At 40.9% G+C, this 16,849-nt stretch overlaps 1 protein-coding gene across 4 annotated transcripts in view; it reads right to left on the minus strand.

The window, feature by feature from the left end:
* DDR2 (discoidin domain receptor tyrosine kinase 2) overlaps window positions 1-6,923 on the minus strand; it is a 159,643-nt gene extending 152,720 nt beyond the window's left edge. For 3 of the 4 annotated variants that reach the window (XM_037825469.1, XM_037825471.1, XM_037825472.1), the window contains exon 1: window positions 6,702-6,922. The gene's annotated coding sequence lies outside the window, so the exon portion shown is untranslated. Of the gene's footprint in view, window positions 1-6,701 lie in introns of all 4 variants that reach the window. The other variant, XM_037825470.1, reaches the window with a different exon arrangement.
* Window positions 6,924-16,849: the final 9,926 nt, after the last annotated feature.

Below are 16,849 nucleotides of genomic sequence, written 5' to 3' on the forward strand. Positions count from 1 at the left end.
CTTGCTGGGCAGCTAGAACACTATAGGAGAACAATCAAGTTGCAACTGCCTTGGGCAACGGATTGCTGGCTATGGGACATACAGTGAGCACTCAGGACGAGGAGGAAACACTATTTCCTAGGGGAAAAGGAGCATTCAGATCCTGATAAGTGGAGGAATTCCTAAGGCCAAAAATCTCCCCCCCAAAAAAATTCAGGACCAGATGGCTTCACTGGTGGATTTTACCAAACAAAGAGGAGTTAACACCAATACTTCTCAAACTCCTCCAAAAACTTGAACTGGAAGGAAGAATTCTTGACTCATTCTATGAGGCCAGCATCACCCTAATACTAATGGCAAATAAAGATATCACAAGAAAAGAAAGTTACAGGCCAATATTCCTTGTAAATATAAATCCTTTGAAAACAAAATACTAGCCAACTGAATCAAACAACAAATTTAAAAGATTATACACCATGATCAAGTGGGATTTTACCCAAGAATGCAAGGGTGGTACAATATAAGAAAACCAATCAGTGTAATACACCACGTTAATAGAATGGAAAGAAAAAAAAACATGATCATCTCAATTGATACACATATGACGATTAACAAAATTCAGCACCCTTTCTTGGTAAAACACTTAGAAAACTAGAAATAGAAGGGAACTTCCTCAGCATTATAACAGGCATATATGAAAAACCCTCAGCTAACATCATACTCAATGGGGAAAGACTGAACATTTTTCCCTCTAAGATCAGGAACAAGATAAGAATGCCCACTCTCACCATTGCTACTCAACATTGTACTGGAATGTTAGCCAGAGCAATTAGGCAAGAAAAAGAAATAAAAGGTATTTAAATTAGAAAAAAAGATGTAAAACTTTCTCTATTTGCAGATGGCATGATCTTACACATAGAAATCCAAAAGAATCTATAAGAAAGCTACCAGAGCTAATAAATGAATTCAACAAAGTGGTGTGGTACAAGATAAACATGAAAAAATCAGTACTGCTTCTATACACCAGCAATGAACAGTCTGAAAGGAAATCAAGAAAACGATTCCATTCACAATAGCAATTAAAAGAAGCAAATATTTAGGAATAAATTTAACTGAGGATATAAACTACTTCTACACGGAAAACTAAATATCATTACCAAAAGAAATTAAAGAAGACCTGAAAAAATGGAAAGATAGTTCATGCTCATTGATTGGAAGATTTACTATTGTTAAAATGGCAATAGTTACCCAAGCAATTTACAGATTCAATGCAATTGCAATCAAAACAATGGCCTTCTTTGGAGAAATGGTAAAGCTAACCATTGAATACATATCAAAGAGCAAAGGACCCCAAATAGCCAAAACCACCTTTAAAAAAAGATGAATGAGGTTGGAACACTTGTACTTCCATATTTCAAAACTTATTACAAAGCTACACTAATCAAAACAGCATGGTACTGGCACAAGAACAGAAATGTGTACCAATAGAATAGAATTGAGAGTTCAGAAATAAATCCATACATCTGTGGCCAATGGATTTTTGACAAGAGTACCAAGTCCACTAAATAGGAAAGAATAAGCTCTTCAACAAATGGTGCTGGGAAAACTGGCCATCCTTTCTGCAAAAGAATGAAGGTGGACCCCTACCTCACAAATCAACTCAAACTGGATCAAAGACCTAAAAATCAGAATCAAAACTTTAAAACACCTAGAAGAAAACTTGGGAAGCATCTTCAGGAACTTGTGTTAGGCAATGATTTCTCAGACTTTACACCAAATACATAAGCAACAAAAGAAAACTTAAATAAATGGGACTTCATCAAAATTAAAAACTTTGGGGCATCAAAGGACAGTTCAAGAAAGTGAAAAGACAACATAATAGAAGAAAATATTTGGAAACCGTCTGTGTCAGTTTGGATGTGTTGTGTCCCCCCAAAAGCCATTATCTTTGATGAATCGTGTGTGGGCAGACCTATCAGTGTTAATTAGATTATAATTCTTTGAGTGTTTCCATGGAGATGTGCCCTACCCAACTGTGGGTGACGACTCTGGGTAATTTCCATGGAGGTGTTGGCCCGCCCATTCAGGGTGGGTCTGAATTAAATTACTGGAGCACTATATAAGATCAGACAGAAGCAGCAAGCTGCTACAGCCAAGAGGGACACTTTGAAGAATGCACAGGAACTGAGAGAGCTGCTGCAGATGATGGGACAGTTTGAAGACAGCTGTCGAAAGCAGACTTTTGCTCTGGAGAAGCTGAGAGAGGAAAAACGCCCCAAGAGCAACTAAGAGTGACATTTTTGAGGAACTGCGGCCTAGAGAGGAACATCCTGGGAGAAAGCCATTTTGAAACCAGAACTTTGGAGCAGATGCCAGGCACATGCCTTCCCAGCTAACAGAGGTTTTCTGGACACCATTGGCCATCCTCCAGTGAAGGTACCCGATTGCTGATGTGTTACCTTGGACACTTTATGGTGTTAAGACTGTAACTGTGTAACCAAATAAACCCCCTTTATAAAAGCCAATCCATTTCTGGTGTTTTGCATTCCGGCAGCATTAGCAAACTAGAACACCATCTGTCTGATAAGGGTTTAATATACAGAATATCTAAAGAACTCCTAAAACTCAAAAAACAAAAAGACAAACAACCCAATTTAAAAATGGGCAGAAGATATGAGTAGATATTTCTCCAAAGAAGATCTACATATGGCCAATAAGCACATGAAAAGATGCTCAACATCATTAGGCATATAGAAATGCATATAAAAATGCAAATCAAAATCACAATGAGACACCATTTCACACCCTAAAATGGCTATTATTAAAAAAATAATAATGTTAATAACAAGAAGGCAAGCATGTGGAGAAATAGGAACCTTAGTACATTGCTGATGGCAATATAAAATGGTGCAGCTACTGCACAGTTCGGCAGGTCCTCAAAAAGTTACACACAGAACTACCATATGACCTGGCAATCCAACCTCTAGGAAAAAACCCTAAAGAATTGAAAGCAGGGATGCAGCCCGAAATTTGTACATCAGTGTTCATAGTGGCATTGTTCACAGTAGCCACAAGGTGGAAGCAACCCAAGTGTCCACAGATAGATGAATGCATAAACAAAACATGGTATATCCATATAATGGAATATTATTTAGCCGCAAAAAGGAATGAAGTTCTGCTACATGCTACAATATGGATGAACCTTGATGACATCACATTGAGCGAAATAAGTCAGATACAAAAAGACAGATACTGTCTTTTTAAATGAAATAACTAGAATATGCAAATTCATAGAGACAGAAAGTAGAGTACAGGTTATGGGGGTGATGTGGGGAGGAGGAATGTGGAGTTAATGCATAATGGGTACAGGGTTTCTGTTTCAAGGTGATGGAAAAGTTTTGGTAATTGATGGTGGTAAGGGTAGTACAACATTGTAAATGTGATTAATCTCACTAAACTGTATGCTTGGGAGTGGTTAGGATGGGAAAGTTTATGTTGTGCGCATGCCTCCAAAATTAAAAAAAAAAGAGCAACTAAAAAGACACTGACAAATATATGGTCTTGGGCAGGATGTAATAAGGTAGGAGAAGAGGCCCAAAATGGCATTAATGGGACATAAGAAAAAATTGGAATATATAAACCTTATATCAAAGTTAAATATCTTGAACTTGATAAGTGCCCTGAAGGTGGGTTACATAAGTGGATATCCTTGTTCTTAGGAAAGATACATGGAAGCACTATGTTCAAGGAGCATGACATATGCAACCCACTCTCAAATGTTTAGAAGAAAATTGATTAGATAGATAGACAGATAGATAGATAGATGATAGATAGAAAATGGATAAATAGAATGATACATAAGAAATAAGGCAAAATGTTAAAACTTGGTAAATCTGGGTAGGGGTATATAATATAATGTATTGGTATTATATTAATTTTGCAACTGTCCCATAAGTTTGAAATTATTTTAAAATAAGTAGTTTTTGTTTGTTTGTTTGTTTGTTTTAATGCAATCACACAGGAAGGTTTGAGCCAGATTCATTACAACTGATAGATAATTCATGTGATTTAAAGCCTGGGAAGTGGCCATATCAGGAGGGAAGGAAAGTGAGTTAACAGGGAGGCTGGGGGTAGTGGGGAGGGAAGGGTGGGTAGGTGATGAGGCTTCTTTGGAGGATGCCCCCACTCTGTCGGGTACATGGACACTGTTGGAAGTTTCAATTTGTGGGTTCTAAGTAAAATAATCTGGAAACGCCTTTCCACTTCCCTTACCTTTCGTGTTTATAAAGCAAGTGGATCTTAACCGAAGCAGAGCCAGGGGCCTCCCCACTGCTCCCCTACCCCAGGAGCAGCTGCATTCCTTCTGACCACAGACTCTGAAGAGGGAACGTCAGGTAAAGGAAGGGGTTCGATGTGCAAGGAGGGTTGGGGTGCAGGCCTGCTCTAGAGGCAAGGTCCTGGGTCAAAGTTGTATACTAAGCCAGACATGGAGCTCCTCAAAATCTAACCTCTTTTGGGAAGAAACCAGCAGCCTGGCCCTTATTAAACCATTCTCGGTCAGAGACAGCACAGACCCAAGTGTGTAAGGCAGACAGAGAATGCTTCAATAAGCACAGTGTCCTTCAGTCTCCATCGCTTTGGGTGAGGAATCACGGACAAGCTAGGCCACCAGAGGAATGTTTCTGATGGAAAACCTGGGACTATTCCCATGAGGAAGGGCTGTTTCCATTCAAAGGAGATGGGCACTGAGACTGAAGTCGCCCGTTTCAGAGTTCCACACAAGGCCGAACACAACTTCCCACCAGCCGGCGTCAGCACCAACTGCCAGGTCCAGCAAGGGGGGAGGCTCCCTCCCTTTATGTTCTCATTTTCAGTAATCATAATAAGGACAACTGATACCGTGAAGCCCTTCACAGCCTCAGAGCGCATTCACAATCAATAGCTCTTAAAACAACAATACTGAAAAGTGTTGTTATTCTCATGTACTAGATACAGAAGCCAAAGTTCAGAAAGGTAAAGTAATTGCCAAGCAGTAAAAGGTAGAGCCAGAACTTGAACTTGGGTCTTCTGACTCCAAATCCCATTCTCTTTGCATAATGAAACATAAAGTATATACCAGCCCTCCAGGAATTAACCCACATGGTGACGCCCACCCACAGGCCCTTTCTAATATCCAGATTAGTACCTGCCCAAGAGCACAAGCCGCCTCCAAGAGACCCCCTGGTCACCGAGGGAAGGATGGAATTTGACTCCAAAAGTAACCAAAAGTGTGTGTGTGTGTGTGTGTGTGTTTGTGTGTGTGTGGAGGGGGGTGAGGAATTACTGTCAAACAGTGAAGAAGAACGCAGGTTTTGGAGTCAGACATGTATGAGTTTCAAACTTATTAGCTGAACTTCCTTGAGCAACTCACCTCATTTCTCTAAACATTAATTTCCTTATCTATAAAATAGGAAAAATACCCTATCAAACGGTGAGAATTAAATCCAATAACACATAGAAAGCTCTGAGCATGGAGCCTGGAACGTTTTATAAAGTGTTCAAATGTTAGCTTTTTTATTTTTCTACACACACAACCAATTATAGCAGCAGATACTATTAGCTGATGAACCATCATCTCACTGATAACTGATGTTCTTGGGGTGAATTTGTTAATTACACCACCTCGATTGTCTCAATCAGAATAAGCCTTAAAAAGGAGCAAGAAAGGAGATACATGGAGAGGAAAAAACACTGGACTAGCAGTAAAGAGAACCTGAATTTCATTGTTAGCTCCGCTGCTAACATTCTGTGTGACCCTCAACAAGTCGGCCCTCCTTCCTGAGTATCCTTTTCAACATCTGTGAATGGAGAGGGTCTGATGAGTTCTCTAAGGCCCTTTTCAGGATGAGCTCCAAGCTCCTCTACTGAAAGGACACAGAAAGCAAACAGTTAGCAAAATGGTGCTGAAACGTCTACTGGCTTGAACAGTGTCGCTCTCTCATCTTCAAGTGGCTGGTCTGAGAATTTCAGCCATTCGGAAAAATTCTCTTTCCCTTTGGATGGGACTCTAGAAACTAGTCCAGGACTCGGAAGTCCCAACCGAAGACAGCCCCAAGTCATTCAATAACAAAGGGAAAGGCACCTCAGAGCCAGCCCCGTCACCAACTGAAAAATCCTCCCATGTACCCAACCACCGGCCCAGCCAGCCCAAACCTCAGGATGAATGCCGCCCCTCGTCCCAAGTTGCCCTTCTCACAATTAAAGCAGTAACTCCCCCTGAAAAACAAAAAGTGCTTGGTCTATGCTCTCCTCTCCAAAACCCAGGACCCTCAAACACCACTACTGAACACCTAAAATCCCAGCTCCCCTGTTCCGGTTTCTCCATCCTAAACCCAGCTCTGCAATCGGCCTGTCTTGCCTGCCAACAATTTCAACTCAGCTAACTCTGTTTATTATATCCTGCAGCTGCTATGGATGCATTTATTTTGCTCCAGGCTTCCTTGGTTATTAGTGCTCTTTATTCTCCCCTCCATGATGTAAATCCAGACCCCCAGTAAACACGGGACCTTTGATTTCTCAAGTCCCAGTGGTGCCACATTCCCTTTCCGTCTTTGCCTGACTTGAAATTTCCCTTCCAACAACTTTTTAAACCTTTTCCTGAGACGTTAGAAGAAGTTTATTTGGAACTTTCGTTTTCAATAAGGAAAGAAAAGAAAAGAAGGAAAAAAAACCACATAACTTACTCTCATCCAGGGGTGCACAGTTTTGGAAAGAAGAAAACAGAGCTATAATCCACTGCGTTCCCCCAACCCCAAAAGGAGAATTTGTTGTTAAACGCTTCTTTTTCCACTTTGCCGGTGGAAGGAGCCCGGCGGTAGGCATACATCCACAGGCTGATGCAAGATGCCTTTGAGAGAAACCTCACATTCTGAGGATTCCTGGGAAAGCGCCAGAGATCTCAGCATCCAATATATTACACATTTGGTTTCAATTAGGAAGGGGGTTGGGGAGGGAGGAAGGAAAGTCACCAATCAGAGCTGTTTTCTGTTTGGAGACTATTTCTTTTGACCCAAGGGACTACGGGCAAAGCTATAATTTACAGCAAAACCCATTCATAGAAGAAAAAATATGTATAACCATAGGATAGGCTTAAAGACATAGCTCCCTTCTGCCTTCTCCCTACCCATGTCCATCCCCAAGCCCTCTCCCTCTGAGACTTGTTCCCACCCAGCCCCCTGTGACCCCCACCTCATTTTTCTCACTTGAGCTGAAGCCTTAAGCACAACTGCAGTTTTAGATTCCCTTCCAATTGTAGCTTCACGTCTAGTTGGGTCACACACATGGAGTTGATCTTTAGTATTTTGGCCACGAAAACCCTCCCCCCACAAAGATTTGACTTAATCCCTACTCCTACTACCTCTTTTACCAAATAATAATAATAATAACAAAAAACGAGACAGTTCCAGAGTCCAGGATTCCTATTTTTTTTTTTTTTTTCCACTCAATTCCCGGTTGGCTGCTGCATCTGAGGGTCTGTTGCTGCCCTGGATTCACGCTACTAAATGAAAACACAAGCGTTAACAAGGACTTTCTTAACTATTTTGAAAGCCTCTTTTTTTTCCTTTCCCCCCTTTTTGTTTTTTTTTTCCTTTTTGCTGCTGCGTCTACGGCCAGAAATCATGTGAACGGGATGTGTAGGCGACAGGGGAGGAACCCATGCTCTCTTGCTCAGCTCTCCAAATGATAACTAATAATCCTCTCCATCCATCAAAGCTCCCAGCCTTAACCCTTCAGAGCCCGGAACTTCTTGACCAGGCACAGGCTATAGCTGTCCAGGAGGTCCTAATTCTCAGTGAGCAGGGCAAAGGGGCTCCAGAGCAGGAGACCCAAGGGAGAAGACAGATGGCAAGAGGTTAAGAAGACATAGCCTGTCTTTAAGAAATAGCCTCTTCATAAAGAGGCCTCCTTCTTCTGGGCTTCTGAGCTATTATTTTCTCTTCTCTGCTTGTACTTCAGCAGGTGATCTGGGATTGCCTGGCCTCCAATATAAGGAAGAAGGGAGCTGGGGCAAACAGGAAGAGGAGGGTGGACTTTCATATCTGTGCTGCACGCTGGGAGAGGACATGGAGAACTTGGAGGCCAATCAAAGGGCAGCCCCAGGGACGATTAAAAGTAGAAAACAAGACCTAAGAGAAAACACTAGAACAAGGGTTATTTTACAAAGAGAAGAGACAGTACAGAGATAAACCTATTAAGAAGACTCTTCAAATAACTTAGAATATCTGAAGTCAGGTCTGAGGGTGAACAAGATCAGGTCATTCTATTCTACTCAATAATTACAAATTGAGCATTTATCAGGCACTTTACTGGGTGCTTCTCTGAAGCAACTATGGTCGTCTGGTTACAGAAACAGTCCCCAAATATCTAGACCTGGAGAAATGTACCTCTTGGGTGTTACCATAAAGAATGCACTGACAATATAATCTATAATTTCACAGATTTGGTGAGACCCAAATCTACCAGTCAGATGTGGAAAGCTGTGTTATTGCTTCCTAAAGCCAGACCTAATAAAGGATATAGGTATGGGTGTGTGTCCTCAAACACCAGCATTAAAGGTGGATCTACTCCATAAGCAGGATTGCTTGTTTGTCTGTGTATGTATGTAGCTAAAACTCCAGCTTGAGCCAGTGATATGAACCCTAAAACCCACCCATACCTAGCTCTGTCTGAGCAAGGATGGGCAACACTGATGTGATAGTTTGAAGCTGTTATATTCCCCAGAAAAGGCCACATTGTTTTAATCCATTTCTGTGGGTACAGAACTATTGTGGGTGGGGCCTTCTGATTAGGTTAGTTCAATTGAGATGTGACCTGCCTCATTCAGGGTGGGTCTTGATCCTCTTTCTGAGTCCTTTATAAGAGGATAAAACACATACAGAAGCAGAGAGATGAAATCAAGAGAATTTCACAGAGAAAAGCCCTGGAGAAGCTAAGAGAGGACCACAAAAACTCAGAGAGGAAGCCACTGAAACCAGGAGCTGAAAGCAACAAAACTCGGGAGAGAGGGGGACCAGCAGGTGCCAGCCTTGGCCTTCCCATTTGACAGAGGCATCCCAGATGTCTTCAGAGTCCAGGTATTGTCCTGTTTGATGCCTTGAGTTGTACATTTTCACAACCTAAGAACTGTAATTTGCATGTTAACAAATCCATTGTAAAAGCCAACCCTTGGTTGGCTTTAGCAAACCAAAAAAAATTCCAGGAGCTTTAGCAAACCAAAAAACCTGTCAAGAGTATTCCTATGCAGACCAAGGAGACTCCCGTGGAAGAGCCCACTGAATAAAGAGAAAACGAAGGGTCAAAAGACAGCTTCAAGGGCAACAGAGCTATGTGGAAGGTAAGGAACAGCTTTGTGTTAGTTAGGTTCTCTAGGGGAACAGAATCAACAGGAGATATCTAAATATAAGATTTTTTAAGTGTCTCACACAACTGTGAGGATACATGAGTCCAAATTCTGTAGGGCAGGCAGCAAACTGGCAACTCCAATGAAGGTGTTCAATGAACTCCTCAGGAAATGCTTCGCTGGCTAGCCGAGGAAGAAGTGAAAGTCCTCTATCTCTCTCCCTTAAAAGTCTTCAACTGATTGGATTAAATCCAGCTGATTGAATTCTCTCATTGTGGAAGACATGCACTTCATTGATGTAATCAGTCACAGCTTCAGTCAACTGACTGATGATTTAATAAAACACCCTTCTGGTTTATTAACCAGCCACAAATATCCTTGCAGTAATGGTTAGGCCAGAGCTTGCTTGACCAGATACCTGGACACCCTTACCTGGCCAAGTTGGCACATCAACCTAACCATCACAAGCTCTAAGAAAAACACTGTACCAATCCTCAAGTCATCCTCAGCCAAATCTTGGGTCTAAGCTTGAACTCTAGAAATAAGGCACTAACAGATAAAGAGCAAGAAAAGATGAAAGCGATGTTTTACCAAAATATCTGAGGGGCATTTAGAACAATATTGGGACAAATCAGCAGAATGGAGCCTCAGATTTCAGAGCCAGCTTTGCAGGGGGGTGGGAGGCAGAGGATGGGCTTCTTCAGCCTTAAGAACAGCCATTGCTGCAGGAAGCCAGAGGTGGAAAGAAAGAAAATCACAAATGCTTGAAAGCTGAGAGGACTAATTTATGCAACACAAAGAAGAATTCTTCTGGGGACTCTCAGAGGTACCTGATAAGATTTTGAGTGGGGCCAGAATTCCTAAAATTGTGGGAAAAGATGCAGAGAAAATGCCATTTTGTGAATAAATTCTCCCCCCTGGTTGGTTTGGTTGGGAAACATGGGTCATCATAATTTGAATTACGTCCCATAGGAGGTAATATCCTAGTTATGAGGACTATTTTACAGTGAAAATGAATTATTGAGAAACAATACAGAATTTCATTTCTGGGATTTTATTCAAAATAGGATAGATCTATCTGGAACGGTCAAAATTCAGAGTTAATTAGAAATGAATGTATATGGTGACTTTTCAAGATCTTTTCTAGTCTACAAACCAACATGTAAATACCAGTGTTGAGAATAGAAATAAATATAGCATATCAGTTTGCAAATGGTAAGGGGCTAGACAACTTTATGATACCTTAGGAAATAAAATGAAGTAAAAGGAAGGTAACTGGCCTAGTTTAAGAAATACACACACACACACCTTAAAAGGATACATGGTTATTCATAAAAACCAAACCCAGATGGTACATTTAAGCTTCACCAGCAATTAGAACCAGAAATTAGCCGTCGGTAACTCAGGCTTCTCTTCTCTTCTCCTCTTCTCTCCTCTCTCCTCCCCTCCCCTCCCCTCTCTGATCATCATTTCTCTTCTCTTCTCTCTCTCCCATCCTCTCCTCTTCTCTCCTCATTCTATCATATCTCTCTTTCCCTCCTTCCCTCCCTCTCTCCTTCTCTCTCCCTGCCTCTCTCTCTCCCCTTAACTCTCCCTATCTCTCCCTCTCTCAACTCTACTTATATCTGCACATCTTGCTTTAACCCATTCTTTTTCTGCTGACCAGCCTTTTCTGCTTCTCCTTACACATTGCTGAAGGTGATTATCCTAAAATGGTGCCTTAGCTTTCAAATTTATATCTCCTAATTTCAAGTGAACAGGAGAGAATGACTAGTTTTGTTGAAGCCCAGTTCCGAATCTCGGTGTGAAGAATTTGACTGATCAGAGGTGTTTCGTCTATTTACCTTCTACTCCTAAACTGTGGTGGATCATGGGTCATGTAGAATGATTATGGCTCCAAAGGCCCATGCTCACTTGTGGGTCAATTTTCTGAAAAATATGTTATATATTAGAAGACACCCCCAAAATTTTCTACTACACCAATAACTAACAAAGTTTGACAATCCCTGGATTTTAAAGAAATTATACCTCACCAATACAAAATCAGAGAATGCTATATATGATGCAGTCATATCATACACACATTTAATAACTTAAGTACCAATTTTAGAACCTAATCCTAGAACTAATCAACAACAAATAGTCTAATTAAAGATAAAATTATTTGTTATTGGTTCATCTTCCCCAATGGACAAATCCATTCACCTATATTAAGGTATAAAGGCTTAATGTTTTTTTTTAAAAAAAAGCATCATGCAGGAAATCTTGTAGGCAATCAGAAACACCTTAGTTTTCTTAAAAGCAGAATGGTCTGAATGTCCATAGAACTGTATACATACTTTCACTTAGTTTCTTCCTGGGTTCAGCTCATGATTCTCAAATTTTATTGATCTTAATAACCATTCTAAGGAGTTGTATCCACAAAATCATGAATACAATCATTTATGAGTGATTTACATTTCTCTCTAAGATAATTTTAACTCTAATGGATTTTTGCCTTTGTGTGCTGGGTCCTACCCTCTATTTTACTAGATGCTGTTTCTCTGCAACAGACTTTAGTGGAAGATGATCTGAGTCCAAACCACTAGCAAACAGAGTCAAAGAGAGCAAGTCATTAAATTTTCTACCTGTAACATGGGGATGATAAGAGCTGACAACTCACATGGCTGTGAGGATCAAATGAGATGAGGAAAGAATAATTTATCGAGTGCTTCCTATGTGCCAGGCACTGTTCTAAGAACTTTAAATGTACTATTTCACTTAATTCTCACAAGAACTTTATGAGGTCAGTACTATTATTTCCTCCACATGAGGAAACTAATGCACAGAGAAGTCATATTACTTGCACAAGATGATAGCTGGTGAAGCTAGAATACATGTGTATAAATATTTTTAAATGTGCTTTATTCATGATAAAGTAATATGTGTTTATGTGGCAAACAGAAAAGACTTCAGAGTGTATGGGAAATGCAGTCAATTTATAGTTTTTCAGGGATTGAAGGTTTGTTATCCACATGGAGAATCATCTAAGCCATTCCCCTCCCCTCCCCTCCCCCCCTCCACCAGAGGAATAAATGAGAAATAAAAAACAAAACAAAACAATTCAAATTAGTCGTTGGTGATTGTCTTATGTATGAGCTGAAAATTCATGTAAGAGGAAGTCCAGGTTAATGGCCAAAATAGCTTCTTATTTGCCTGTGTTTTTAACAATACCACAGAGAAGTGGTAACTTATTCAAGGTTCTTTTGCTGGTAGATGGCAGAATCTGGGTTTGAACTTATCTCTTCTGATTCTCTGTACTCTTTCTACCCATTTGGCATCAACAACAAATTTTCTCAGACTATTACATTACCAGCCTACTAATTTACACCCAAGTCTAATGAATTAGGCTATCTGGTTCTCTGCCCTGAGTCTACTTTGCTGTTTTTTCATTTCCTTTTTCACTCTGAAAAAGAATAACAATTCCTCACCTCTGCAGGAGTTCTGAGATGAAGGGTAAAAAAAAAAAAAAAAAAAAAAAAAGGCCGCAGAAAACTCAGAATTGTGACTCAGATTTAGAATCCCTGAGGAGGGCAAGGGCTACAAAAATGAGTTTTTAAAACAATGTATTTCACATCATCATCCTAGGAATGTAATCCTTCTCCAAGTTACTCTGGAAATCTAAACTGTCCTTGTCAGCTAAGAAAGCAACCAACTTTTAAATGTCTCCAGGGAACAGGATCTCTCAACAGCCTAGTGTTTATCAATGCTCAGTGTCAAAAGTTCTGCTTTCTATCCATCCTGAATCTCCCCTGCTGCCATTTATTCCTTATCCTTATTCAGTGCAAACAACCCTCAGCTGGTTAAACTCTCAGCTTCTCATACACCCATATTTCAGAGCAGAGGGGAGTTAACAGCAGTAGTATTATTTTTCCGTGCTCAGTCTCAGTTTGGAGCAGTCATCTTATACATAATGATAACCCTCCTTCTGAAACTTGAAGACCCTCAACTACCTCGCTTCCGGGCTGGGGTTTTTCTGGCGTCTGTGAGAGAAACAACATAATCCCCACTGACTGCCCTGTTAGAGATCCAAGGAGCTTGGAAAATGAAAGGACTTTTAGTTATTTGAGCCTTATTTCAGGGATTAACCCTACTTGCTTCCTATCTCTGGAGGACATGGAGAAGGAAGTCTAAGAGGTTGATATCTGTGAGTGCCTATTTGGAGGGGAGTCTATATAATTACTAAATATTATTTTAACCTCTGAAACATCTCACGTTAGGGAAGTTATTTGATTCATGTCCTATTATTCAGCTCTCAAGGCATTAATTCCTTGCCATTGCCCTGAGTTACACCATAAACACCACCTCTCTGTTTCTAATACAACAGCATATTTCAAAGCAGAAAGGAATTTATAGCACCAATGTTATTTTTCCATGCACGATTTCAGTTTGGAATGTCCACCAGCACTCAAGTTGCCTTTCAAGATAAAGAGCAGATTCTGATTCCATGTAATCCTTGTCTACTTCTCAGAAGGTTCAAAGATAGTCTCATAGCTGGAATCTGTGTTCTCTAGAGCCCTTCATGTCCCAGAGTTACCATTTATACCAAGTCAGTCTTTGCCAGAATTCCACAATGGTCTTGCCAGAGTTTTCACAACTATTGAGGCAAATTACAGTTTTGGGACCCTATGCAACATAGAGCAAAGGGAACCTCCTCCAGCCTCAGTTTCAACAGAGGCTAGCCCGTCTAACCCCATTTTACAGCAGAGATCCAAGACAGTTAAGTGGCTTGTCTGAATTCACACAATACAGGAAGAGAGGGCTCAGAATAAAATCCACATCTCTCAAGTTCCCAGTCCCCCTACTCTTTCCAAATCATCATGAAGTTGTACCAGATTCTTTTACTTTAAAAGCTTAAGATAATTGAGACCAATAAAATAAACAGAGGAAAATGGGTAAAGCATCCCAGGACCAAATGGGGGGTAGGGGAGTAGCTTCAGGGGAGTGGCCTGGAGAAGATCACCCATGGGACGTCAGCAGTATCTGAGAACACAGATTAAAGCCCACAAACTCATGAACTTTTCTTAGCCTTCAGGGAGCTCCTGTTTCTTTAATGGAATAAAGATTAGAAGTAGAATTATTTTTTTTATGAGAAATCTGGAAAGTTCTTGAGAGAGGTCTAGCTGAGGTCAGTAGAGAGATGGATCCTGAGTCTCCGCCCCCTCACTCCCTGCAATTGAGGCCCCTAAATCCTTACCTGCAGACTCAGTCTCACCTCCCTCCCTCACCTACTCAGAAAATATCCAAGTCTGAGGTGAGAGGACCTATGAAGTTATTGCTAGTCTTTCTGGGATTAAAGAACTCCATCTGGTCATGGCCCCAATTCCAAGTTTCATCAACATCCCTGAGGCCCAGGACAGTAGATACTCGTAAGTCTGCTTGATCCAGAATGGCCCTATACTCTCCCCCCACCCGACCCCACCACCATAGGTTGGACCACCAGAATCCATACTTGTATTGCATAATTTCACTTCTTTGGCCATAACTGAAGGGATCAGAAATAGACACTGACCCAAGCCATTTCTTTAACTCCGTGTTTCATAGAATTCAAAAAACTCTGTGTCATAAAATTTGAAAATGGAGCACAGGGTTACAAGTCCATTCTGGACAGGTTTCTTGTAAAAAGGAGATAGCAACTCTGAAACCATAGGTGGTAATATTTTCCTTACCATGTGGGCTGGAAAAGCAGAGAAAGATATTCTGCAGGGAGAAAAGAATGAAGTCAATGTATAGAAAAATGCAAAGGCAAGTGAGAATCATGGCAGTCTTTTAGTTCCCCGTCCCAAGCTCTTCCAAGGTCCAGCTGCTCTTCCTGCCCTAAGATCCCAGAAGACACCTCTGTTTCCTTATGGTAATTTCAATTTGCTGCTTAAACTGTGTCAAGTGGGATGCTGAAACTTCGAATCAGACTCCTTTCAGTTCCCTATACAAGTGTCTCTTCTGGTAAATTAACTAACACTCTCAACCCTGTTAAGAAGAATAGTAGAGATAAGTATCATTATTCCAATTTTGACAGATCAGAGTCACATAGAGATTCCAAGTAACTCTTTGGCTACCTGTTGACCTACCATTTACCTTCCTGAATTCCTAAGGAATACCTCCGTCTTGGATTCCATGCACTGAGCTTTACTTCTATATTGATTGGATTCCAGTCAAGAAAGCAGACACTGCACCAGGTATTTCAACAGAAGATATTTAATATAAGGATTGGTCAGGTGTTGGAGGGCTGACTGATCAGAAATCATAACTGCAAAAATTAGATCCCATTTAAGGTTCAAGGAACAAAAGGGCAGGGGTGGGCTATGAAAAGTTGCGAGCAAGAAGGATGGGGCCATGAAACTATAGCTCAGAAACTGGATCTCAGTGGTTCATAATCTGCTTCTGCTAGAGTTGGAAAGAAGCTGGAACAAACTACCACAGTTGTTATGAAATACTACTACTGGGTCAAAGTGCCACTACTGGGAGAGTGGCACTGATATCAAGAAACAGGAAACGGCCCTCTTCCCTCCTCCTCCTGTCTTTCAATCTCCATCTTCTGCCTCCTATTGACAGAACCTAAGAGGAAGCCTGTTGGTGAAGGAATTTCTTAATGTAGTTCCCAGAGTCCCAGCCCCAACATCACAGAGCAGACACAGATACAAAGGCAATAAACAAATGATCACCATTATCTCCATCCACTTTTTGGACACATTCTTTCTACCCAATTCCAACCTCTTGCCTAGATTACCACTTACATTTATCTTCCCTCTTTAGACACCAGGCTTTACTTTCCATCTAAACTTTATTTCAATTGCCATACCTGATAGAGTGTTCCTCTTTAGCCTGAGTGTTCCATCAGCCTTTTCAGGCAGCTCCAACCTGCTTCAACAAATCAGATCCTGCTAAGATGCCTCCTTAGATCAGACAACCAGCCCCAGGCCCTTGCACTTGTTGTTACCTCTGCATGACCCCTGGATAGCCACCTGTGTTGCTCTCTCACTTTTTAAAGGGCTTTACCTCTCAGTGGTCTCTGACCACCATTTCTAGTATTTTACCCTCACCACTATTTCCTATCCCCCTTTCCCATCTTTTTTCATTTTAGAACTTAACACACTATATTTCATGCCTTTACATTCACTAGAATGTAACCCCTATCAACTATAGTACTATTGTTTAGTACTATGGCCCCATGCCAATAATTGTGCTTTGCATATACTAGAGACTCATAAAGTGTTGACTGTTGAAAGGATGAATGAATGAATGAATGAATGAATGGATGAATACCCAAGACAATACTTACCTGAGAGAGATGAACATGTGTATCTAGACTAAGAAGACAGAAGGAAACTGGAGGAGAATATCCCTTGCATATCCTGGAAATCATCTCAGGGAGTCAGCTGGGGAAGGATGAACGCCAAAGTTCCTAGATCCCTCAAGGCTGTTCTAGAATGAAGAATAAAAAGGACATTGTGG

The sequence above is a fragment of the Choloepus didactylus genome, chromosome 2 (genome assembly GCF_015220235.1).
Source record: "Choloepus didactylus isolate mChoDid1 chromosome 2, mChoDid1.pri, whole genome shotgun sequence".
NCBI lineage: Eukaryota > Metazoa > Chordata > Mammalia > Pilosa > Megalonychidae > Choloepus > Choloepus didactylus.